This window comes from Scardinius erythrophthalmus (assembly GCF_964197995.2).
Source record: "Scardinius erythrophthalmus genome assembly, contig: HAP1_SCAFFOLD_294, whole genome shotgun sequence".
Lineage (NCBI taxonomy): Eukaryota > Metazoa > Chordata > Actinopteri > Cypriniformes > Leuciscidae > Scardinius > Scardinius erythrophthalmus.
Window position 1 is genome coordinate 28,193 of NW_028296317.1, and position 26,079 is coordinate 54,271.

General features: G+C 36.3%; 2 long non-coding RNA genes across 8 annotated transcripts; one reads left to right on the plus strand and one right to left on the minus strand.

Annotated features, from left to right (window-relative positions):
- Nucleotides 1–242: 242 nt before the first annotated feature.
- LOC308686460 lies at nucleotides 243–9,414 on the minus strand. Its single transcript, XR_014029603.1, has 3 exons — nucleotides 8,692–9,414; nucleotides 2,062–2,213; nucleotides 243–1,784 (listed from the first exon to the last, which is right to left on the minus strand). It is a non-coding gene; the product is annotated as an uncharacterized lncRNA (long non-coding RNA).
- Nucleotides 7,623–26,079, plus strand: LOC308686458. Of its 7 annotated transcripts, none has more exons than XR_014029596.1 (12): nucleotides 7,623–7,824; nucleotides 11,458–11,514; nucleotides 11,618–12,226; nucleotides 12,383–12,671; nucleotides 13,843–13,971; nucleotides 14,274–14,374; nucleotides 15,002–15,478; nucleotides 16,201–16,433; nucleotides 16,970–17,068; nucleotides 19,409–19,523; nucleotides 23,154–23,732; nucleotides 25,433–26,079. It is a non-coding gene; the product is annotated as an uncharacterized lncRNA (long non-coding RNA). The 7 variants fall into 7 exon arrangements; XR_014029597.1 differs by lacking the exon at nucleotides 14,274–14,374 and adding an exon at nucleotides 8,504–8,583 and having other exon boundaries at nucleotides 19,413–19,523; nucleotides 25,433–26,075; XR_014029598.1 differs by having other exon boundaries at nucleotides 19,413–19,523; nucleotides 25,433–26,075.

The window sequence follows — 26,079 nt, forward strand, 5'->3', positions numbered from 1 at the left end:
GAAAACAGATATGTTCCTGTGGCGAGCACGAGGCCGAGGACCATGAGAGAATGGCGTGACACACCGGTCTCGTATCTCTCACGGAGGAGTGGAAGCATAAAAGGAGGAGCGACGACAGTGGAGATTGAGAGAGGCCAGGCCTGGATTTATGTTGTGTTGTTTATGTTTTATTATGTGACAGCAGTCGTCTGTGTGGGGCTGCTGTCTTTACTTTCGATTTGTATTTTTTTTTTTTTTTTTTTATAAATTCTTTAAATGTTTGCCGGTTCCAGCCTCCTTCTTTCCATAACATCTGAACTGCGTTACAGTTCCTAATTCGGAGTATCTGAATTTGTGTAGGCTAGTCCACTGGTAGTGTACATAGGAATTTACTTCAAAGCTACTCTTTCTCTTTCAAATCTCCTCTAAAACTACTTCAAAGTGTACTTTCATTAACTAAAAATGTGCTACAAGTATTAAAAAAGTAAACTTGTGTACTTATACGTTCACTTGTTGTAACAGATGCAGTACACATTTTATGCATTTAAAATACATTTTAATTCTGAAGTGAACTAATCCTTTAAGCGCTAGTTAACAGCCGATTAATGATCATTACGATAAAATTTGTCTTCCGATAAAATTCTGGCAGTGTCAGAAATTTTGAGCCACTGTCCTGCAGTGTGACGACTTTCAAGACGACCGTCAAATCAAGAACCAATAGGAGCACAGAACTTGATGACGCAATTACAGCAACGACGACAACAACAGACCAACACAGGGAACGTCGGAGAGAGCCAGGTGCTCCACACCAAGCGGGTAATCCATCGACCGGAAGTTGAAGACGGCCGCGCGCCGCCATCTTGTAGCAGACCATCACCTGCTGTTAGCATTCCATTGACTCTCATTCATTTTGGCATCACTTTGACAGCGAATAACTTTACATCTGAGGCGTTTAAAGACTCCATTTGTCCATTATTTATTTCTAAAGAAACACGACAATGTATAAAGGGCTCCATTACCTTCTATCTTACATTATGGCCCCGTAGAAACAGTTTTTGTAAAAATAGGCTAACGATTGCGTCAAAACCACTCGACTCTCTGTCGCACAGTAGAGAAATTACCGTACAGACAGGAGGAGAAGCTCACGGGCAATCGGGGGACGTCAAGGGCGTTACATTTAAAAAAATAAATACTATACAAAATAATTAATCAGAATACTTACTCCTGCTCACTCACGCCAAAGAACTCTTTGCTCAAGCTCGCCGTCTCTGCAAGATTAACGTTGGCAGTTTTCACGCACAGCTACTAGAAGATTTACATCTGTCAGACAGGTTGCTCACGTCATCAAGCTTAGTTTGAGTCGGTTTGAGTCTGCGCGTCAGGAACGGAAGTGCTAAAAAATCGCTAAAAATGGGCTTCACTTGTCTCAATTGAGTTCCAATGAGATGGCTCTGTCCACTTCTTATACTGTCTATGCTCCACACACGCCGCCTTTGTTTTTTTCTATTATTATTTTCAGACAACCCATTATCAAAACAAAGGCTTCAGAATGTTGTGTTGTGCTAGCTGCCATTTTGTGCATGAATGCGGTTCTTCTTTGTGTTTTATTGGTATTTGAATTGGTTTTTAATAAGTCTTTACTGTCGTACCTTGCTGTTATAACTGTTACTACAGTAGTGGTTTGGAAAACAGCATACTCACAGTTTCCTGTATGGAAGGTGATGCCAGTTGTTCCTGTGTGCTCTGCTCCTTCGCTTCAAGCCATTTTACCAGCTTGCCCATTGCACTAAGGAGTTTTGCCATTTCTAGGAAGCAAAACAGTTAGAAAAAAATTTGATTTTCAGTATCAGTATTTTCAATTTCTTTAGCAGAAAATGAAGATCAGCTTGATTATTAGGTACTCCTACCTTTGAATGATTCATTTTAAGTATTTAAAGTATTTAATTTCTAAATATAGTAATTCATAATGATTTTGTTTTATTACAACTTTATAGTGGGCAGCCATTTTTTTTTTTTTTTTTTACATTTGCAATGTTGATGCTAGTTTTGGGTCTCGGTAAAAAATAATAATAATCTTGTGACCTTTTTGGGGCTAGATGGTCCATCATTACTGGTCTCCTCTTCAACAAACTTAGGGTTTGGCCTGCATTTTCTTTTGCTCAGAAGTTTTGGACTGGACTAGACTAGACTGGACTGATGTTGTGTCCTCAGTTTTTCTAGGGTGGACAGTCTCTCTGTGGGGAAAAAAGGGGAATACAAAATGTAGATGTTACGTATTTAGAGTGTTGCAATAGGGATGTGGGTCGTTTGTTGTTGTTGTTGTTGTTGTGTGTGTGTGTGTGTGTGTGTGTGTGTGTGTGTGTGTGTGTGTGTGTGTGTGTGTGTGTGTGTGTTTCAGATGTTCATTGGATCAATCTACAGCCTGTCAGTTTTCCTGAAGGATGATGACATCCCGGTTCACCCATCCAATCACATTACACCACCTTCCTCAAATTCCCGTATCACGTCCCCAGCTTTTTGGAGGGAGCAGGTTAGTAAGTTGTGCGACGTACATTGCACACCACGTAGGACATTTTGAATTGTATAGACACACTAGGTTTAGAAAAGTGCCACACCCTGTAATTTTTGTTATATTGTAGTTAGCGTAGTTTGGTTAGGGCGTCTTGATGCCGAAGACTTTTCTACGTTTTTCGTTTGGTAGTTAGTTTAGTTGCATTAATCTTATAGCTAGTTTGTTCTGTTTTATTTTTATTTATTTTTTGGCATCTCTCGAGCTAATGTAATATTAATGTGTATGTATGTATTTTCTTACATATAGAAATTGATGATATTGACATATGGTTATTGATAATATGAAAAAAAATATTTATGTTTGCAAATAGAATTTGTGTAGTATTTGTTTTGTTTTTATGAGCCAGTTCAGATTAAAAATATATATATATAAAAAAAATGTATTTATAATAAATTGTGCTAATTCTAAAATGGGATAGAAATTGAAATGAAATGTGGATTATGTAGACTTGTTCAAAGTTCAAGATGTTCAAATAAGGAACACAAGAAATGAATTAGTAAGGAAACCATAATGTAAAATGTATGTATATCGGTGACATATATGGTCATAACATATTATAAAAAACAATAATCATATACATCATATTAATATCCATATTACAGTTTTTTTCAATCGCTAACAAGTGCTTACCCATACTTCAGATACTTTTTCTAAACTCTTAACACAGACTCACACCTACAAAACACAATTGGCCAAATGGTTAATTGTCTTCTCAAAAATACATTTTGTTAAATATATACTAACTCTTCATTTCAAAACAGAACACATGTTTCTCTGCACACACTAACTTTACCAAAACACTGGAAATCTGACTCAAAATGAAATTTTTCTGTCAAAGAATAACACTTGTTTTCACTTCACAAGGTACATGCACTCAATCAAAGTACACCAGGTTTCAAAATACTGGCTATTGTTGACATTACTAAAACTGCATAGACTTTTATGTTTCAGTTTTACAGGTATTTGCATGCAAAACGTGCAATCTACCGTTTTACACTAAATTCTTGGTTGGGAACTGTCCACATGTACAGTACTGTTCACATTCATAAGCATTCCAGTAAAAAGCAAATCAGTTTTTATTCCTTTACTGTTTACTACAGGAGGTACAGTAGAAACACGGTTTGATAGAACAGAAAAAGTTTTACAGTATTGCTTACAGTGAACAAAATATCCATGAAACACACAAGAGCATTCTGAACAAAAAAACAACAGGGGACAAAACCCCCCACAAAATTACTGTATCTAATCTCTGCGATCTTTAGGGTTTGGCCACATGTTTTCATCAAGATCCCATCTGATATCATCCAAGGCGATGCACCTGGGATAAAACTGGTTGGTATGTCGGATCCACCCTTGGAGCCAGCATCCATGGCTTCAAGGAGGGACATCTGGTCATGTGGCTGATGGTCATAAACCTTCCACCTTCACATTACATTTTGTCCAGGTTGACGCCTTTTGGCCAGACTGAATCCTGCCTCATCTATATGTATATGAATTCATGAGGGGCCTAGCTGGCCTCCAATTCCATAACTCTCAAAACAAAGTTTATGTAAATCATGTCATTACTGTATTACTATACTGTACTGTAACCTATTACTGTGTAGGTTACCTACTTGCAAAGTGCAAAGCTTATAGAACTGGACATTGAATTGAATATACAGTACACTATACCTGGACATATTGTCGTTGTAGCTCCTTGACTCTCACTGATATATTGTTTTTGAACTGATATCATTGCAGAAGCAGAGGTTTTTATAAACTTTCATATTGTGAAATATTAGTACAATTTGAAATAACTGATTTCTGTTTAAAAATATGTATGTCATGTAATAAATTGTGTAAAATGTCATTTATTCCTGTGATGAAAAGCTTGTTTCTTCATGACATTGTTCAAAAGCAACACATTTTGCTAGCAATCAAAATCACATTTTGCTAAAATCATGAAATTTACAAAAATGGTAAAAGTTACAGTTTTTTTCAATCGCTAACAAGCGCTTACCCATACTTCAGATACTTTTTCTAAACTCTTAACACAGACTCACACCTACAAAACACAATTGGCCAAATGGTTAATTGTCTTCTCAAAAACACATTTTGTTAAATATATACTAACTCTTCATTTCAAAACAGAACACATGTTTCTCTGCACACACTAACTTTACCAAAACACTGGAAATCTGACTCAAAATTTAATTTTTCTGTCAAAGAATAACACTTGTTTTCACTTCACAAGGTACATGCAGTCAATCAAAGTACACCAGGTTTCAAAATACTGGCTATTGTTGACATTACTAAAACTGCATAGACTTTTATGTTTCAGTTTTACAGGTATTTGCATGCAAAACGTGCAATCCACTGTTTTACACTACATTCTTGGTTGGGAACTGTCCACATGTACAGTACTGTTCACATTCATAAGCATTCCAGTAAAAAGCAAATCAGTTTTTATTCCGTTACTGTTTACTACAGGAGGTACAGTAGAAACACGGTCAAAAAAACCCACAAAATTACTGTATCTAATCTCTGATCTTCAGGGTCAGGCCACGTTTTCATCAAGATCACATCTGATATCATCAAAGGCGATGCACCTGGGATAAAACTGCTTGGTATATCGGATCCACCCTTGGAGCCAGCATCCGTGGCTTCAAGGAGGGACATCTGGTCATGTGGCTGATGGTCATAAACCTTCCACCTCCACTTTACATTTTCTCCAGGTTGACGCCTTTTGGCCAGACTGAATCCTGCCTCATCTATGTATGCATTCATGAGGGGCCTGGTTGGCCTCCAATTCCATAACTCTCAAAACAAAGTTTATGTAAATCATGTCATTACTGTATTACTATACTGTACTGTAACCTATTACTGTGTAGGTTACCTACTTGCAAAGTGCAAAGCTTATAGAACTGGACATTGAATTGAATATACAGTACACTATACCTGGACATATTGTCGTTGTAGCTCCTTGACTCTCTCACTGATATATTGTTGTTGAACTGATATCATTGCAGAAGCAGAGGTTTTTATAAACTTTCATATTGTGAAATATTAGTACAATTTGAAATAACTGATTTCTGTTTAAAAATATGTATGTCATGTAATAAATTGTGTAAAATGTAATTTATTCCTGTGATGAAAAGCTGAATTTTCAGCATCATTGCTCCAGGAAGATGCATATGGACTCGAAAAGCTTGTTTCTTCATGACATTGTTCAAAAGCAACACATTTTGCTAGCAATCAAAATCACATTTTGCTAAAATCATGAAATTTTAAAAAATGGTAAAAGTTTCATGTAAATGGTAAATAAATAAATGCAGTCCATACTGTATCTAAGGTTTGGAATATTGTTTTTGCTATTGTGGGATGTTGTGTGTTAACATTTGTAAATACTACAAAAACAATCCATCATTTTGTAGGGAGGTATAGCTTGTCTATTAAGAAAATGTAAGCATTATGGAAATGTGTTCACTGACTGCATATTGTGTGAAAACGACAAGAAATGTGTGAATGGTATGGCCACAAAAGATCGATGCTGTGCTAATTGTGTTTAGAGTTTTGAAAATGTGAACACTGATTGGACAAACGCTTGTTAGCGACTGAAAAAAACTGTAATGTCAATATACTCATTTAAAGGAAACTAAAGGAGAACAATCGACTACTATGGACTTAGACCGAAAACAGGAAATAAATACAGGTATGAGCGCTGGCCAAATTAACTTCATTTTTATTCATATATTTCACATCTACTGCAGTCAGATTCACCCGTGTTCACTCTGAAGGAATCACTCACATGGCTGGTGCACTTGTAATGACACATCAAGGATGTTAAGAGGCTAAAAGCAGGTTTAAATATTGCCCCACTGAAGTCAACAGGGTGCAAATTTTAAAAAGAGGATAACACGGTGTAGGCAACACCGATTTTTGTCGTTGTTCTCTGTACTGACAGCACTCCAAATTTACAAAACAATTAGCTCAATGTTAAAACTGACCGGAGTTCTCCTTTAATATGGACAATTTATATATGTTATAAAATTATATCAACATACTGTATATCTAGAGATATGTATATATGCGATAGCAATATTGTCTTATATTGTCTTAACACATCACACCAGTCCTCAGGTCTTTACACTGGCTCCCAGTTAAATTTAGGATTGATTTTAAAGTATTATTACTGGTATATAAATCATTCAATGGCCTAGGACCTCAATACATTGCAGATATGCTCACTGAATATAAACCCAACAGATCACTCAGATCATTAAGATCATATCAGCTAGAAATACCAAGGGTTCACTCTAAGCATGGCGAGTCCGCTTTTAGCTATTATGCCAGCCGCAGCTGGAACCAGCTTCCAGAGGAGATCAGATGTGCTCCTACTGTAGTCACATTCAAATCCAGACTCAAAACACATCTGTTTAGCTATGCATTTACTGAATGAGCACTGTGCCACTGTTCGTCCGACTGTTTGTACTGTACTGTACTGTATTTTATTTTTCTAAACTGTTTTAATTATTCTTATTCCTTTTATTATTTTAATTTCTTCTATGTAAAGCACTTTAAATTGCCATTGTGTATGAAATGTGCTATATAAATAAACTTGCCTTGCCTTGCCTTGCCTTGCCTATATTTAGCATATATGACGGCGTCACTTGCGATATAGGGACATATATGTCACATATTACATTTTTGTATGGGAGTGCTTGGTGATTCTCTTTGTGGGTGTCTATGACTGCTGCAATAGTGGAAAATGTGTGTTCTGCCCAAGTCAACTGTTATCATGCCAGAAACGAACAGCAGAAACATGGAGTGAGAGACAAGATTACATTTTTATATAATATTTTTTTTTGTAGTTTACAAAGGTACTAACAGTGTCATTTTCAAAAACTTGCAGTTTGAAACCAGTTTTCAAAAGTTTGCATAATTAGGCCCCCAAAACGCTGTTGTTGTGTGAATGAAAAAGTGTAAAAAAAATCATAAATATCTTTCAAAAAAATATGTCACTGAGTTTTTTTATCATTAGTCTTGCAGGCACATGCAACGTGACATAAACTCACTATCATAACACAACATCAGGCTTGTGTTAATGCTGTTGGAAAACACTTGTGCTCATGCGAGCTTAAAAAAAAAAAAACCGCACAATCTTTCTGCTACCAAATGCTGTGTAAAGTAAGGAGGAGTAGTGGTTTTCTGTTCTCCAAAGGGAAAAAGAGAAGAGCTCTGTGGAGCAGACTCTGGAAATTGCTTACATTGAAGTGAATTCAAACTATTTGCAGGTAAGCAGTTATTTCTGTTTTATTGTGCAACATAAACATTGATAAAACTAATATTTCCTCAAAGTAGCGAGAACAACAGGCAATCTGCATTAATAGACACGGTATTAGGTATTAGAGGTCCACAACTGATTAGCAGAAGTATTTCAGTAAGACAGACAGTGATAACGTGAGTTAGCCAGTTAGTAGGAGACCTAAACAATATAAAACTCTAAGTATTTTGAACACCATATTTCAAGAGCAAGCGGTTTGCAAATCCTGCATTGAACTCCGAGATTTGAGAAGTAGTCAGTAAAATAGAGGTAACACAGCAAAGTTTAGGATTATACTGTTGTGATATCATGGTAAAGATGAATTTTAAAGGGATAGTTCACTTTGAAATTAAATTTTGATATGTTTTAGCTTACCTCAAGGGCATCCAAGATGTAGGTGTCTTTTTTTCCGCAGTAGTTTCAATTTTGATATTTTTAGGTCAAACCGTTCTTGTCTGTCAGTCATATAATGCAGGTCTATGGTCACCATCTCAAAGAGCATGCACAGAGTCCAAATTAAAACAATTCCCCACCGTCCAAATTAAACAATTCCCCATCGTAAGTACACATTGATGGCCTAAGACACGAAACGAGCGGTTTGTGTGAGAAAACGAACAGTATTTATATCATTTTTACCTCTTATAACACAGCCACGTCCAAGTGATCTGAGGGCGCGGGCGCATCCTGGTATGTGACGTGTACGCAGACTGGTGCATAGATATATATACAGGTAAGCTAAAACATACCAAAATTTAATTTCAAAGTGAACTATCCCTTTAACCACTGATTCTTCACATGCTTATCCTTGGGCAGTGAAAATAAAAAAAACTGGCTTTACCTTCACATTGTAGAGCACAGCGTCTTCTTGACATGATGCTGTCCAGTGTCCACAGGAATCAGCTGCAGTGTTTGAGGTTCAAGTTTTCCCTGGTGTCTGCGAGCGCAATAAGTGGGCGGACAATATGCTAATGTTTCGTCTTGACGTCACGACGAAACGGCTTATGACTCGTTTGAAAAATGATTCATCTAAATGACTCAGAGTCGACTCTTACTTTTGAAAGACAATAACTCTATATACGGTGCACTTTCAGATTTAAAACTTTGCAGGAAGAGGAGGCGTGTTCTGGCGCAAACCTTCCCTGGTGCTATTTTGCAGTTTCAGAAACCGATTCCGCCAAAGAGCAGGAAAAACCTTGTCTAAAGTCAGTGGCGCAATATTCAGATGCTATTTTAAGGGCGCATGCACATACACTTTGCTTCTCTCATCTACACAGACGCAGCAGTTCCAATTTTTGCAAACCATACACACTTACAACGAAAAATATTAAAACACGAGGGAAATCATTTTGGTGTCCATGAAGAAGTGAAAAAATAGGCATAATATAGCTTACACATTTACCCAAATTATTATATGCCTGTTTAAGCGAAGCTAATTTGGGTGGGTTCCTCCCATCCCCATACAATGTCACTTCTCTGTCCCTGACGAGAACATCGGTCTCCTCGGCTGTGAACCGCTCCTGGCGTGCACATGGCAAATCCGCCATTATAATAGCAATCTGCCATGGAACAAGTGCGCCTGCTCTTAAAGGGAATGTGAGATGACGCTCTGATTGGTTTATTTCACGTTATGCCCAAACCACACCTATGAGTAATACTTCAGACCAACCCATTTTAGATTTGTGTCGGGCACAAGAGTAATTTATCCCGCCGGTATAATAGCAACAGCGCCCAAGATCCGCCCACAAAGTTACTTGCGTTTCGCGTTTGATATTTGCGTTTCAGATCATTAAAATAGGGCCCAAGGGGTTTAAGTAAAGATCATGTTACATGAAGATATTTTGTAAATTTCCTACCGTAAATATATAAAACATTTGTGAGTAAATACAGCATAATTGCAAACATAAATGAACAACATCAATAACGATTTTCTTAATATTAAGTTTTTTTGCACCCTCAGATTCCAGATTTTCAAATAGTTGTATCTCATATCCTATCCTAACAAACCATGAATCAATGGAAAACTTATTTATTCAGCTTTCAGATGATGTATACATCTCAATTTCTAAAAAGTTACCCATGTGACTGGTTTTGTGGTCCAGGGTCACATGATAAACATCAACTTAAATGTGCTTGTTTGATGCATGAGAAACAATGAGGTTTGTTTTCACGTATCACGTGAGATCATTTATTTAATTTATTTATTTAGCTTATTTATTTATCTATTCAGTTTTTCAGTTATGTCATGATCGCCAGCTTCATTGCCTTGGTGATTCTCTTTGTGGGTGTCTATGACTGCTGCAATAGTGGAAAATGTGACTTCTGCCCAAGTCAACTGTTATCATGCTGGAGACGAACAGCAGAGACACAGAGTGAGAGACAAGATCACATTTTTAGATAATAAATTTTTTTGTAGTTTACAAAGATACTAACAGTGTCATTTTCAAAAAACTTGCAGTTTGAAACCAGTTTTCAAAAGTTTGCATAATTAGGCCCCCAAAACGCTGTTTTTAATGTAAAAGAAAAAGCATAAAAAGTTTACTGATTTAGTTGTGTCATGTAATGACAATGTCATGTAAAATGGCCCCTAAAAGGCCTGTCACTGACAAAAATATCGTAAATTACGTTTTTTTTTTATCATTAGTCTTGCAGGCACATGCGACGTGACATAGACTCACTATCACAACACAACATCAGGCTTCTGTTAATCCTGCTGGAAAACACTTGTGCTCATGCGAGCTTAAAGGGGTCATGACATGGTTTTTGTTTTATTATGTTCCCTTAGGTGCAATTATAGTTAGTATTAGTATTAGTATTAAAATAGCCCCACATCATCACATAGCCTTCACCATACCTAGAGATTGGCATGGTTTTATTTCAGTTAGCCCAATAGCTGGTTTGATTTGCATTGAGAGATGATCTTATGGAGAGTACTCCATGCCAATCTCTAGGTATGGTGAAGGCTATGTGATGATGTGGGGCTATTTTAATTCCAAAGGCCAAGGGAACTTTATCAGGATGCATAGTATCCTGGATCCATGAAGTAACTGGCCTTTAAAAATAAAAAATCTGCCTGCCTCTATGGGAATTTAGCATAGGGGTGTCCAAACTTATGCACCCTGTATTTTAAGGAAGAACATTTATTTATTTACGATACATTATTCATTCACAAAGAAAATTGGTGTCCTTAAAGGTTGGATGTTTCCTAATTTTTTTAATTAAGTTCAATTTCCAAAAGATGATTTTTTATTCCTCTTTTTAGTCAACTTTAACATGGGTGTCTAAACTTATGCATAGCACTGTATATATAATAGTATTAATGTCACTTGCTCCATATCCCATACTGAACTGTGGTACTCACTGCTCATATGAGAAATGTAGGTTTGATTCTGGCCTGTGATCCCATTACCTCTCTTTTTCCATATTGTCTCAATTCAATAACAAAGTAAAAAACCTGGAAAATTATGAAAATTATGCATTTTAGTGTAGCAAAGAATGAACAAACTGATGAACATGATGAGTTTCTCACATTTTTAGAGGCATGTTTAAGAACACGGGATCAGATTCTTGATAAGCTCTTCCTGTCCCTTTCTTGACACACTTTTAGATGTTGATGAAGAAGCAGAACGATACACAGACAACGTATCAAAACACAGCCACAAACGTAAGTATATATATATATATTTTTTGTTGTTGTCCAATAGTAATTGGCAAGTAATAATTTGAATATTATTGAATTGTCATTTCCATAATTTTGTTTATTGCAGCATTCCACCATTTTGTCCACTTTTTCATGAGGATCTCGTGTACCGAACTACAAACATTTTGAGCACAAGACACCAGAATATATTCGAAGGCATTGCATAATGTCTCAGAAAATTTATAAATTACTATCCAAAGTTCAGAGTCTTCTGGCCAAATCTGCTTTTTTCGGCACTTTACCAGTAAACATTTTGACGATTCCATTGGAGATGTTGGCGGATTACACATTTTCATGTCCGTGTGACTCTGAGAACAATACACATCTAACAGGCCTGGTCTTTAGTGCACCTACAGTTTATATTTTAGCTTTAATGCTTCTCTATTTTTACGATGTTATATCTGAAGATAAAAAGGAAATAAAAAAAGAAAATGAGATTAACAAGATTATTAATTATTGGATAAATTTTATTATTTATCTGTTTCCACCTATTCTGTGGATCATTATTTTGCTGTTAGATGGGGATTACGTGGCCTGTAGTAAAACAGACTGGAAAGGAGTGTATGTTCTTGATGACAAGCTAAAAATAAAATGGTGTAAACCAACTGAATTGATCCCTGGAAGAAATCAGACTGACAAACAAAACCTGACTCTCTCTTTTATTACTAAATCACAGGTAAGTCACATGTATCTTGAGGTAATATGATGAAGTTGTGAAGTATTTGTTAAAAGAAAAACAAGTGATTTCATATGACATTCATATGTTTTAGAAAGTGCTCATATTCCAAATGGACTGATTTATTTTAATTGTATTTTTATTTTATTTTTTCAGCGTGACGGGTATATTGTGCTTCTTATATACAGCCTTGTTATGGTGATTTCTTTGGTGTGTGGTATTATTTGCTACAAGGAAGAGCCAAAGAATCCGCCCAATGAAGAAAATATTGAACAGTCATAAAATTACACTTCCAGTGCTGCAGAAGGAGGATGATTTTTCAAACTTCATAATAACTTTTATAATGCATGGATTCAAGTATAAGGAACGGGAATCAGTCAACATTCTGCTTTAGTCACAGAGAATCGAGAATCATACACTTTTTTCTGAGAGTGCATTTTAAAAGGTATATTGTTCATATTTAGGGATTTTTTAAAAGGGATATTTAAAATGGATATTGTTCACCTTAGAATAGTATTTTTTAAGATATTTCACCCAAAAATAACAATTTTGTCATCATTTAATCACCATTTAATCACCGTTTTGAGTGAACTATAACTTTAAGAACAATGTGAGAAAGTTCTTTTCTTTCTTTTTTCTTCATATTTGAGTAACTATCACTGTAACTTCCTGACGCTGAATGCTTTTGTAACCAGCAAACAGATATTGCTTTGTTGTTTAGATATTGTTTGATTTTGTGACTTTTTGTCTCAACACAGCTCAGACATTGTGAAAGGAAAATTATTGAAGATAATTTCGATGAAGTTACATGTAAATATTATGCATGCGCATATTTGTAAAAGAAAGTCTCTGGTTAGGTTTGATTTGCTTTGAACTTTTTCCTATTTTTGAATGGAGAAAAATAAAAATAAAAATAATTGTTATAACAGACTTTTTGACCAGCATGAGTTTTTCTATGAAGATAGATAGATAGATAGATAGATAGATAGATAGATAGATAGATAGATAGATAGATAGATAGATAGATAGATAGATAGATAGATAGATAGATAGATAGATAGATAGATAGATGGATGTTAATCCAAGCTTTATGATTATTATTTATTTTTTGCACAATTGTTAGCTGCACTAATGCTTAATCCCAGATATATATTTTTTTATAAAATAATAACTGTAAATGTCATAGAAGTGACATTTAGATGGAAGAGACTAGATCAAAGAGACACATTTTTTACATTTATCACACTTGATAAATGTAAATAAAATGTATTTTAATTTTATATATTAAAAAAAGGTTATAAGATAATGTTTGCATTAATTCAGATGGTGTGCAGATATTGTTTTAAGGCGGTTCTGTATTTTTTTTTTTTTACTGATCAGGGCTGGATTTCCCGGAACCTTAAGTTTATTACTTAAATGCTTGAGAGTATTTACAAAAACAATATTTCATCACAGCTCCACCTCAGCGAACAAAAATAATATATGATACAATTTATATGTAGGTTAGGCTATTATAGTTTGGATTATTTTTTATAATATCCCATTAATCCTAATAAATGCAATTTCAACTATTTCTGAAGTGCTTCTTTTATAAAGAACACCGCTTTCTCACGCAGTGAAGCAGACCCTGCATGAGTGAATAATTGATACTCGAGCCATCGATATCAACCAATTCAGGACTACCACCATGGACAGCACCGGGTAACGTCACACGTAAGAAGGGATTTCTTAAGCAACCTCCTAAGGTATGGTTCGGGAAACACGCCTAGTAGGCTACATTTACATTTACGCATGAATCTAATGAAGTCTGACACTGCAAAATAATCACTGAAAACAACAGATATCTATTGCATTTTATTTATCGGACTGATTTCAGACCGCAACAGTTAAGATAGCATCATCAGCACTGGTGAAAGAATTTAGCATTCTACAATTTTAAGTGGAGGAATTTTCTGGTTAAAGCAAAATAAAAGAATGGTAAATTGCATTCTTTATAGGTCTATTAAGTGTACATTTAGCTAATAATGATTATGTTCATATGATCCAGTTAGAGGGTCTTCCACCATAAATACCCTGACTGAGGTACCCTTGAGCAAGGCACCGCACCCCAAATCACTCCCCGGGCGCCGCAGTGAATGACTGCTTTAGGTGTGTGTGTCCACAGCTTACAGCGTATGTGTATGTGTGTGTGTGTGTGTGTGTGTGTGTGTGTGTGTGTGTGTGTGCTCCTAATGTGTGTGCACTAACTGGATGGGTAAAATGCAGAGGACAAATTCAGAGTATGAGTTACTGACGTCACTTCACTTCATAAATGAGGGCCTTGGTCTATTGACTGAGCTTCATACACTTTTTCTGCAAGAAGTCAAGAATCCCTGTTAGCTTTAAATAAAAAAATAGAGTATTATTATTTATTTCATTCCCTTTACCTATGCATAGTAGCCATTTAAATCAACACTGAGTTGATTAAAAAATTAGAATCATGTCATCATTTACTCACCCTCACATCATTCCAAACCTTTATTCTCTTTATAAACCTGTATGACTTTCGGTTTGGTGTGAACCATCCCTTTAAGAAATGTGAAGAAAGTTTTCGTCTTTTGGTTTTTCTTTATATTTTGTTATTTTACTGTAACTTCTTAAAGACTGAATGATTTTTTTTTAAATCAGGGAGATCATTTAAATGTAGAAGTTTGCTGTATCCTTTTTTGATATGGTTTTATTGGAACAGCAAGTTTCTGAGAAGCAGATAATTTCTTTAACTGTTTTTCTTCCTAGTTTGATTCAAAGTTTGAAGACATATGCCTTATGGTGTTTCCATAAGTGAGACGAAAAAGAACACTTGCTGAGTAAAACTGAAAGCAAGAATGGGAAGCAGAGAGGTTCCTAATCTGGTGAATGATGAGGTTGGCAGGGCTGGTGTTGCGACACACCAAACATGCTAAAGTGAATACTGAGAAGACTAGTACAGAGAAATGGTGACCAATCTGGTTCAGGAGTCGAGGGAAAGGCCGACACTTTGAGAGAGGCTGAGGCCATGGACCAAAAAAGTGCTGAGTAGACAAGTGTAGCAAAGGTGGACAAATAGGACATTAGGCTAAAGACTGTCCAAATGAAGGACAACTGCATCCATCTCCTTCCATCCCAAAAGCTCTTGGGCATCAACAGTGGATGACTGCATAGGATGAAGAGGGTGATGCTCAACCAACCCAACTAACTGATGATCCCAAGTTAAATCCATTGATGATAATCCAGGTAGAAAGACATTCCATCCCTTTCCTTGTGGAAAAGGGGCCAAATATTCAACAATAGCGATAGAGACCCATTCAAACTTAAGCTGGGTTCACACTGTAAAATTTTGGTCACAATTTGGTTGTCTGAGACAGAAAATTCTAAAAGATTCCTACATAGGCCAAAATCTGTAGTCTTTGATCGCTAGTTTGACATGTTTACCAACAGCCGATTAATGAACATTGCAATCAGATTTCATTTAATTTTTCTTTGTTAGTCACCGTTTCAATCCCACATGTAATGCAGCTCACAGTAACCCGAACTCAAACAAATGTGATGGATTGATGATGTAAAACTCGAGTCTTTTTGCTGTGTGTCCATTTTTAACATGTCTTGACTGTCGTACAGTTTTCATTAGATTGACTGAGCCTTTAAACTTGACAGATAGACATCAGGGTGGAAGTATTATCAAAAGGAGGGACTTTTGCACAAAAATGGGCAAATTGATTTTATAGTTGGGCCCTTATTTCTTCATTTGATCCATATTCAGTTTATCTACAGATATTGAAAAAAAAAAAAAAAAAAAAAAAAAAATTTGCATTGTACTAAAGTATGGTTTACAGACCATGATATGAAGAGGAGTGGTTTGAGGAACCACTGGTTGAAACCTTTGTTGTAGTTGTTCACAATTATCTTCATTCTCTGTTAAAGTAACGCATTCTCAATCTGCTCCTGTCCACATGCAGGCACCAGTCCGGTCCCATGTTTCAGTTGGGAAAGAAAGGAAGATCATGGGACGAAGAGGGTGTTTGACTCACTGACCAGCTGACCAGGTGGTGATGAGCCTAGTTGCGATTAAAGATGGAAGATATTTAAAAACTCACTGTACTTATTACCCACAGAAGGCAAATCAACCAGTAAAGACCAAACTGTATAAAACAGTGGTGTAAAATTCAGTTCCTGGCAAGCCACCATCCTGGTGAGTTTACCTCCAACCCTAATCAAACACACCTGAATCTGAAGGTGTTCAGGATTAAACGTCCAGGCAGACGTTATAGAGCTGGTGGGAGTTAGGCTACACTCTGCAGGACACCGGCCTTCCAGGACCAGAGTTTGACTCATATAAGATAATGGCAGAGGCCGATATAACGTGTTCAAGCCTTGCCCATTGTATGCATTAAATTGGGTTATGCGGGAAACTCAATGTCTCAGAAGACATGTTTTGGTGAAAAGAGAACTTGCTTTGTGAGGGTTATTTTAAGACTGGGGTTCTGATAAAGAGGATATAACACAGGGTACAAAAACTAGACAGAGCTATGATTTTGCATTTTATTTATAACTATGATACTTGTGCAATAACTTAGGCAATTAGATGTGCTAACTGTATATCCAATTTGATCTGCCTAGTAACAGAGATACTACTTATTTATGAAAAGGGTAGAACCAATCACGGAGATGTGTGCTAACTTTGACCATGCTTTATCCTACAGTATATAAACTTGTGTGATTCTTTAGGTGGGTGAGTTTATCTGCTGTGACTGAGAAAGCTCCTGCAGGCCGTGAATAACACAAAGGAAACACTGGAATCTGTTTGTGTTACTGCTGTGTAGCAAGGTAGGGCACTGGGGATTATTGTTATTGTCCATAGTGGGGAAAGATCCCATCCGGCTCAGATGTGGGGTGCATCCTATGGATTAAGATATGTATTTTAAATCAGTGTGGTTCTAGTATAAGATTTTATTATGTGATTCAGGAAAAGTCAAATTCATAAAGTCATTTTGTGTGATGTGAAACAGGAAATGCTTTTATACCCTTTTCTTATGCTCTCTGAAAGTTTACATTTTGTTAAACAAACGATTGGACAATTACTTTAAAAGTAAAAAATACCATAAAATACTTAATTACACTGAAGTCCCAAATGAGTTGGGTAAATTCTTTGACATATTGCATAAAAAAAATAATTGACTGAAGTGCTTGTATTGAAATACTGTATATTCTATTAATGTTAAAACTGTGATAGATGTTAAGTTTTGTGATGACTAATGTATAGGTTTTCATTTTGCATAAGAGTGGCTGTAAAAAAAAAAAAAAAAAAAAAAGTATGGGAATGGCATATTTGGGATTTGGCCATTGGGCTACTTTTGGGCTATTTTTGATTGGCCATTGGGCTAGTTTTGTTACTCAGACCTGGCAACCTCGAAAGCAGCAGAGGTGTAGAGAGTGCAAAAAGAAGAGATGAGAAAAGAAAACAACAGTATTAATAATTTTAAACCCCTGGGGTCGGCGGTATCGTCAGCGATACCAGCTCGCTTTTTATATCAAATTGTATCTGCCTAGTAACAAAGAGACTGCTTATTTATGAAAAGGATAGAACCAATCACAGTGACGTATGTTGACTTTGGCCATACTTCATCTGACAGTATATACTTGTATGATTCTTTAGGTGGGTGAGTCTTTCTGCTGCGACTGATTTCGCTTCTGTACTCAGTCTGATACAGCGTAATAGCTTTCCGTTTTTCTCCGGTCTGAAAACAGCCGGGCCAATCAACGAACAGAGGGCGGGCTGAGAGCCGTGACGTAGACGCTGATTGTACCGTGGATGCATAGATTTACTTCACATAATCTGCAAAAGTCGTTCACAGCCATGTTCACTCCGGTATTTCACTCAATGGTTTTGTTTTCGCATCATACATGTGTTTACAGTGGAAGTTAGATGTGGCTGAGCATGCGCATAACACACGCGAGAGAGAAAACACTTCTCTATTATGCCATTACAGAGTTTGGTATTACCAGGCTAAAGATCCCGTCCCATTCAGATGTGGGGTGCATCCTATGGATTAAGATGTGTATTTTAAATCAGTGTGGTTCTAGCATACCTACAGTACATTTACTTTGAAATGTATATTGGTATAAAAGAGCATCTAAAATGTAAATCATTAACATATAAAAAAAATGTAATGTGTACAGATATGCTATATATTTGACCATGCTAACGTATGCTAACTTTGACCATGCTTTATAATTCAGTACACAAACTTGTGTTATTCTAAAGTGGGTGAGTAAGTGTGGTTATCGCACTTAAATTGGATATTAAAATGTATATTAACGTAATGGTAGCATCTAAAAAGTAAATAATTAACTTACAAATAACTTAAAGGTGTACAAATGTTTACGAAACCTCATGAACCTACGATCATTTAAATAAGGGAATTAATCAACTGATTTTGTTTCATTCATAATCAATTAAATCAATTATCATTGATTATCAAATGACAATTATTGTTATCATTGCCATGACATTTGGGGTGAATTCAGGTAAAATGGGACATTTTCAATGTCAAAAAGTTTATTCACCCCTTAATGTAGTTCACACATTCACTTAACTTAAAATGAATGTTTAATTCTGTTCTGTGTGAATTATGGTGCCATATTCAACTTATTTGTAATTCAGAAAATAATTTTCTTAATGTGTTGTGGCTAAAAAAAAAATGTAAAAAAGGAGAAAAAGAGAGAGAGCTCACCATAAAATACACCACAATCTCACCGTAAAATGACCATACAAGTAATATATAGGGTTAAAATGAGTAGCTGCTCAAAAAATCTATAATGGTATATTGTAACAAAAAACTTTCTTGAAAACAGCACACGTCCAAATGATCTGAGGGCGCGGGCGGGTATAGATATATACTTAGATGTCGCCTTGGCTACGGTTTCGTTCCAATGAACTGCAGTAGCCAAGGCGACATCTAAGTATACATCTATACCCGCCCGCGCCGTCAGATCATTTGGACGTGTGCTGTTTTCAAGAGTTAAAACGATATAAATACTGTTCGTTTTCTCACACAAACCGCTCGTTTCGTGTCTTAGGCCATCAATGTGTACTTATGATGGGGAATTGTTTCATTTGGACGATGGGGAATTGTTTTAATTTGGACTCTGTGCTTGTGTTTTGAGACAGTGACCACAGACCTGCATTATATGACTGACAGACAAGAACGGTTTGACCTAAAAATATCAAAATTGAAACTACTGCGGAAACAAAGACAACTAAATCTTGGATGCCCTTGAGGTAAGCTAAAACATATCAAAAATTAATTTCAAAGTGAACTATCCCTTTAATAGTAGAGGGAAATGTTAGTGTTGATGCCATTTTTCTGTAAGAGAACACAATATTCCTTAAAGGGTTAGTTCACCCAAAAATGTAAATTCTGTCAGTAATTACTCACCCTCATGTTGTTCCAACCCCATAAGACTTTAGTTCATCTTTCACTAGACTTTAGTTCATCTAACACAAATTAAGATATTTTTTATTAAATCTGAGAACTGTCTCACTCCTCCATAGGCTTCTAAGATATTGAAACTTGCTGGCATACAAAGTTAGTAAAGACAATGTTTACAATAGTCCAAGTGACTACAGTGGCTAAATCATAAGTTTATCAAGCGACGAGAATACTTTTTGTGCACAAAAAAATAAAATAACGACTTTATTCAACTATTCATGTTCTTCATGTGGGCCTCTGAGAGTTCACTTTTCACGTAGTGTAAACAGCGCAGCGCTTCTGGGTTGTACATCATGGTAAATGGTAAATGGACTGCATTTATATAGCGCTTTCACAGACCCAATGGCCACCAAAGCGCTTTACAATATTGCCTCACATTCACCCATTCACTCACTCATTCATACACCGACGGCGGTGTCAGCCATGCAAGGCGATCCAGCTCGTCGGGAGCAGCTGGGGTTAGGTGTCTTGCTCAAGGACACCTCGACACTTGGTCAGGTGGAACCGGGGATTGAACCACCAACCTTCCGGTTTGTAGATAATCTAAGTGAACCACTGAGCCACTGCCGCCCTCATCACGTAGACTCACTATTGGCCAGCATCACACGCATGACCAACGTCGGCCAATAGTGAGTCTACGTTCTGACATACAACCCAGAAGCGCTGCGCTGTTTACACTACGTGAAATCTCAGAGGCCCACATGAAGAACACGAATAGTTGAATAAAGTCGTTATTTTAGGGGGTTTTTTGTGCAGAAAAAGTATTCTCATGTTACTTTAATGATGTCTTTACTACCTTTCTGGAGCTTGAAAGTGGTAGTTGCTTAAGCTGTCAACAGAAGAAGAGAAAGCTCTCAGATTTCATTAAAAAGATCTTCATTTTTGTTCTGAAGATGAACAGAAGTCTTGCAGGAGTAATTAATGACATTATTTTAATTTTGGGGTGAACAACTTGCGTGAAAAACTTCCCTCCTTCGGTACGTTCAGTTAAAGGTCCATTTTGAGATTTGACAAAAGCTTAAACTTTACATGGATTTTCGAAGTTGTTCATACAGGAACTTCAGAAGTCTTTGAGGAATGTGTGGACGTTTGGTTTCCGTCATCTCAGCGTTTTCGACCTTCGTTCAGGATTTCTGCCCAGGAAAGCTGGATATGAAGAAAAAAATTGATATGTTTTTAGCTACACAAGAAATTAAACGAAGTAAACTGAACTACAAAGTATAATGCAGACCAGGTTGAGGTTGAAAAACAATTGTACAGTGTTTTGCGTTCGTTAAATTATCAACTGCCATCCCTAATTCTTTCAAATTCAAACACTGTATAAAACGCTAAGACTTCTGTTTCCAGTGGACTCCAATTGCATGTTATGTTAGCTTGTCTGCTCAACTATACCTTATAATATGTTTCATTATTTTCAACTACATAAACAGTAACACAACAGCATGCTAGAGATAAATAATTAAATTAAAAATGTGTTGCTTACCTTTATATGAACTCCAGGATAAGTGCCATGTAGCTCACTGCCTCAGTGGGGTAGGAGATGTGGTCAATAACTTCTTGAATGACAGCAATCTTGAATGCCCATCATCTTAAACAAATAAGTTATTACAAAATGAAAAACATCACACAATCACTTCAGAAAACCGCTCCAAAAATATTTGAAATATTCCCTATATAATTTTTTTTTCTACTGACCATATAAGCATACAAATCTTTGAAGGGGGTGTTCAGCAACCAACTTTTTCTATAAACATTTAAATTTAGACTTTAAATTTAAATGTGTTTTGCCAATATTGAACACTCATAATGATTAATAAAAAAATAAAAATAAAATGCTAATAAAACAAAATACAAACCCATAAGGATGGTGGTGGTGCTTGGGATGCACAGTACAGCAGTAAAGTCCTGTCAATAGATGAGAAAAAAACAGAAACACTATGAAACAACAAACTAATGAGGAGGGAGCTGGTAAAGAATAACTAACGTGACAGGCAGAAGTATAAATAATAGCAGTCATGTTAAATGTAAATTAATATTTCAAGGTTATTATTTGGTCTTTAAAGTCAAGCGTGTCGTCTAAAACAAAATCAAGACAATAAAAGTCTAACGTAAACATAACTTTAAGTTACCTTATTTGGCAGAAAAGGTGGAGGTGCTTTCCTTGATCCAGCTGAACTGCATCTTCACATACAGTCTCTCTTCACGTTGTACTGTATCATCATGCAACAACAGAAACACAAACAAACTAACTTAATGAGGAGGGAGCTGGTAAAGAATGACTAACGTTACAGGCAAAAGTATAAATAATAGCAGTTATATACACATATTATATGACTTTAAACCCAAAATAATGACATTGAAAGATTAATTTACACTTAACACGACTGCTATAGGTGATACAACAAGATAGTGTCGTCTAAAACAAGACAACAAAAAGTCTAACCCTAGCCTAAACATAACATCAACGTTAACTTACCTCATCTGGCAGAAAAGGTGGTTTGTTTTCCTTGATCCAGCTGTAACGTTGATGCATCTTCACGTAACGTTATCATGATGTATCTTCATGCCTTTTAAATCAACTAACGTTAAGTCTTGAATGGCTTGTCCTTTTCTTGACGTTTCCTCTGGTAACGTTAGCTTTTGTATGAAGGCATTCAACTGCTTCAAAAACTTACTGCACGTCTTTATCATAACTGTTAACGGATGCGCGCAGCACCGACAAATAAAAGTCAACAAACCAGTTACAACGAGGACACTATAACATACAATAAGGGAACTTCCACGAGTGTGAACTAACGTTAAATCTTTCAATGTGTGACGATATGCATAAAATGATAAACGCGACGGCTCCGACATTCATTTGCCTAACAAGCCAGATTTCAACTAAATAACATTACGTAAACTTATTTGACATATAGTTAAATATAATTTTCGGTTTTTACCACAGAAGTGTCAGAATGGCTTCCACACATCCGAAATCCGACTTTATAAAGAAACTTTGGCTGCTATCATCTGCGTGTGTAATGGCGCTTGCATCTCAAACTTTTCGCGCCGATCAGGTTATGGTTCCCACAATGCAACTCGTAATTCAAAAATACGGGTAAAAGACCTGTAAAAGACAAATACGGAAAATTCCTTCAAAATAATATGGTACATTGTACCGTTTTTTTACGGATTTTTTTTACAGTGTACAATAAATATTTGTGTACAATACTGAGGAATTTCTGGCTCATGTTCAATGGTGATAATATTAACGTTCATTGTATTTGTTCACTGATGACTTAGAAAGTTGTTATTAAATCAGAATAATTATTTCAATGATAATATTCAACTAATGCATTGCTTATACTGTTCAAAATATTAAAGAAATATCATCAGTAATATCATAATAATGCAGATTATTATTCTGTTCGTTACAGGGATCCTTGACCGGATCACATTCCATAGAAGAAACAGGAGCATCCAAAAGGATCATCAGAGATACTTATTGTGCGGTGTATAAACATCAGAAAATGTCTTCTCCAACAATAAGAAAAACAAAAAACAAAATTGTTATGCTGAGCACTGCTCCAGTGAGCTTTATGTTACTAGGTTTTCAGGCATTTGAGGGTGTGAAATTTTCATGCCCATGTGATTATTGGTGGAACCAATATATAGCATCACTCATCTTGATTGTCCCTGCTTTATCTGCTTGGGTAATGATGTCAATATTTGTAAAATTTTACGAGACTAAGGATTCAAGAAATCCTGACGTACAAAGATCTAAGTCTGAAAAAACGCTTTATCTTATGATTTGAGGTATTCCACCTCTATTATGGGTCTGTGTATATTTTATTGATGGTGATTATTTTGCATGTTTATCCACATTCAATAATGGAAACTACACCTGTGATGGAACACGTCCATATTGTATAAGTTGGTGTAAACCTCACACAAGCAACCCCATGCAAGAAAGGTGTGCATATAACAAGACACAACTCAAGATTAATATATCAAAGGTAAGTACCAAGTATTTTTACCCCACTCTATACAAGTTCCAAGTTTTTTCAGGGAATAATAAATGGAACTTAGTTTATTAATTTACCATTTCACAAAGATGAGAAAGATTAAAATATGTACAAATAAATAATAGATATAAATGATACAATTGTCAAGTGTCAGTGTTTGTTTGTATTTTCAGTATTCATGTCTTCCTTTGTTCTTTTCTCGCCACTCCCTTTGTATCCACAGTTACTGTCATTTACTGTAGTTCATCTGTATCACCTGTGTTCAGTTAATCATCATCATCATCATCATCATCATCATATATGTCACCTGTGTTCTGTTAATCAGTGTTCATCAATGTTTGTATTTACTGTAGTTCCATTCTGTTCAGTCACCCCAGGTTTCCACCAACTGCTGAACGGCTGCGGAACGGCTCCACTGCGTGTTGGCTCCATGCTCCACCGTCCTTCAATACCCACCAGGTCCAGATTTTGCGGAACGGCTGCAGCCATGACTGACAGCGAATTCACATATGATCGTGCGATTTAAGTGCTGAATTGCTGTGGAGCTCTCTGGCATACGGAGAGAAGCTCTGCGTATCTGTTCTAGAGGGCTGTGGATCGCCGGAGCTGGGACTGAGTCGGAACGCAGCCGTTCTGCAGTCAGTGAAAATACACACGTTGACTTTAATGGAAACCTATTGCCCGGAGTGGATACGCAGCCGTTTCTATAGGTTACCATTAAAGTCAATGTGTGTATTTTCACTGACTGCGGAACGGCTGTGTTCCGACTCCGGCGATCTGCAGCCCTCTGGAGCAGATACGCAGAGCTTCTATTTTTGCCGGATGCCAGAGAGCTCAGCAGCAATTCAGCACTTATATCATGCGATCATACGTGAATTAGCATGATCTCGTGGGTCCTCGTGACTTCAGCTGTCAGTCATGGCCGCAGCCGTTCCGCAACAAATCCGGAATTGGTGGCCTATTGAAGGATGGCGGAGCACAGAGACAACACGCAGCTGAGCCGATCTGCAGCCGTTCCGCAGTTGGTGGAAATCTGGGGTTAGTCTTTGTCTGATCTCTGTTGTATTAAGTGGGTGTGTACCTTCTGCCCGTCTTCTATGTATGTATAATATTGCATTATTTTGTGAGTAAAAGTTTGCATTGGAACTTTTGACTCTTCTTCGTCTTCTTCTGCCTGCACCACAGGCGTGACAACAATATTATTTCATAATGAATAATCCCATTTTAAATATCATTAAAGATAATCATAATCCAACAGACCGGCCTAATGACGAGAATGTTTTTTATGTTTTAGTATAGTGAAGGTAGAAAATTAAATTTCTGGACAGTGAACAAAATTTCAACCCAAATATAGACAGATAAAACCCTGTAATATGTCAAGTGAAATCAGCACAAATCACTGATTTGCCATGTTGGGTGTTTTGTCACTTCTGAGCTGCTAAATCAACTCGGACAGGACATTCAAATAGTTGGAATGCCTCCTGATTATTTTTGTACATTCTGTATAGGAGCTAATTTCTCAAACAGAATTTGGAGGGAAATATTTATTTTTGTCACTAGTTTTGACAAACACAATTGTGCTCATAAACCTTTGATCATAAACCACTAACATACATATAACTTATGGCTTTTTATTGTTTCATTTTGTTTTTAATGGATTGACTTATTCAATGTATTTTTTTCTTATTAAGGTAATAGGTTATGCCCTGGCCCTGGTCTCCTGCAGCATCTACATTATCTTCTACATCTTCACAATGTTTAAGAGTAAACCGAAGACAACATGTGACAACAACAGAAGTGGAACTTCAGCGGAGCCAATACTTGTGACAACAACAGCAACAACAACAGAAGGAACTTTAGTGGAGGCAATGCAGGCCGTCAGTATGACGTCGCATCCGGGACCTTTACACATGCAGTCATAACATAAAGTGAATAAAATGATCACCTCGTGTTCATGTGTTATTTTAATGTTCCCTTCTTCCGTCTGAGATTAATTTCTGATTTGTAAGTTATAATTTTCACTTTTCTTCTAATGTGTTGATTGTTTTGTTTTTTAACTAATCATTTAATCATATAAAATAGAATGTCTACAGTTTATCAAAATGCTTGTCATGTTACTTTTAGTATTGTTTTCATTTGTTTATCTGTATTATTGTATGCATAAATACAATTTCATATTATTCATATAAAATAGAATGTCTACAGTTTATCAAAATGCTTGTCATGTAACTTTTAGTACACAGTATTGTTTTCATTTGTTTATCTGTATTATTGTAAGCATAAATACAAATTCATATTATAAGACAAACAATAATAAATGAACAGTACTTTGCCAACT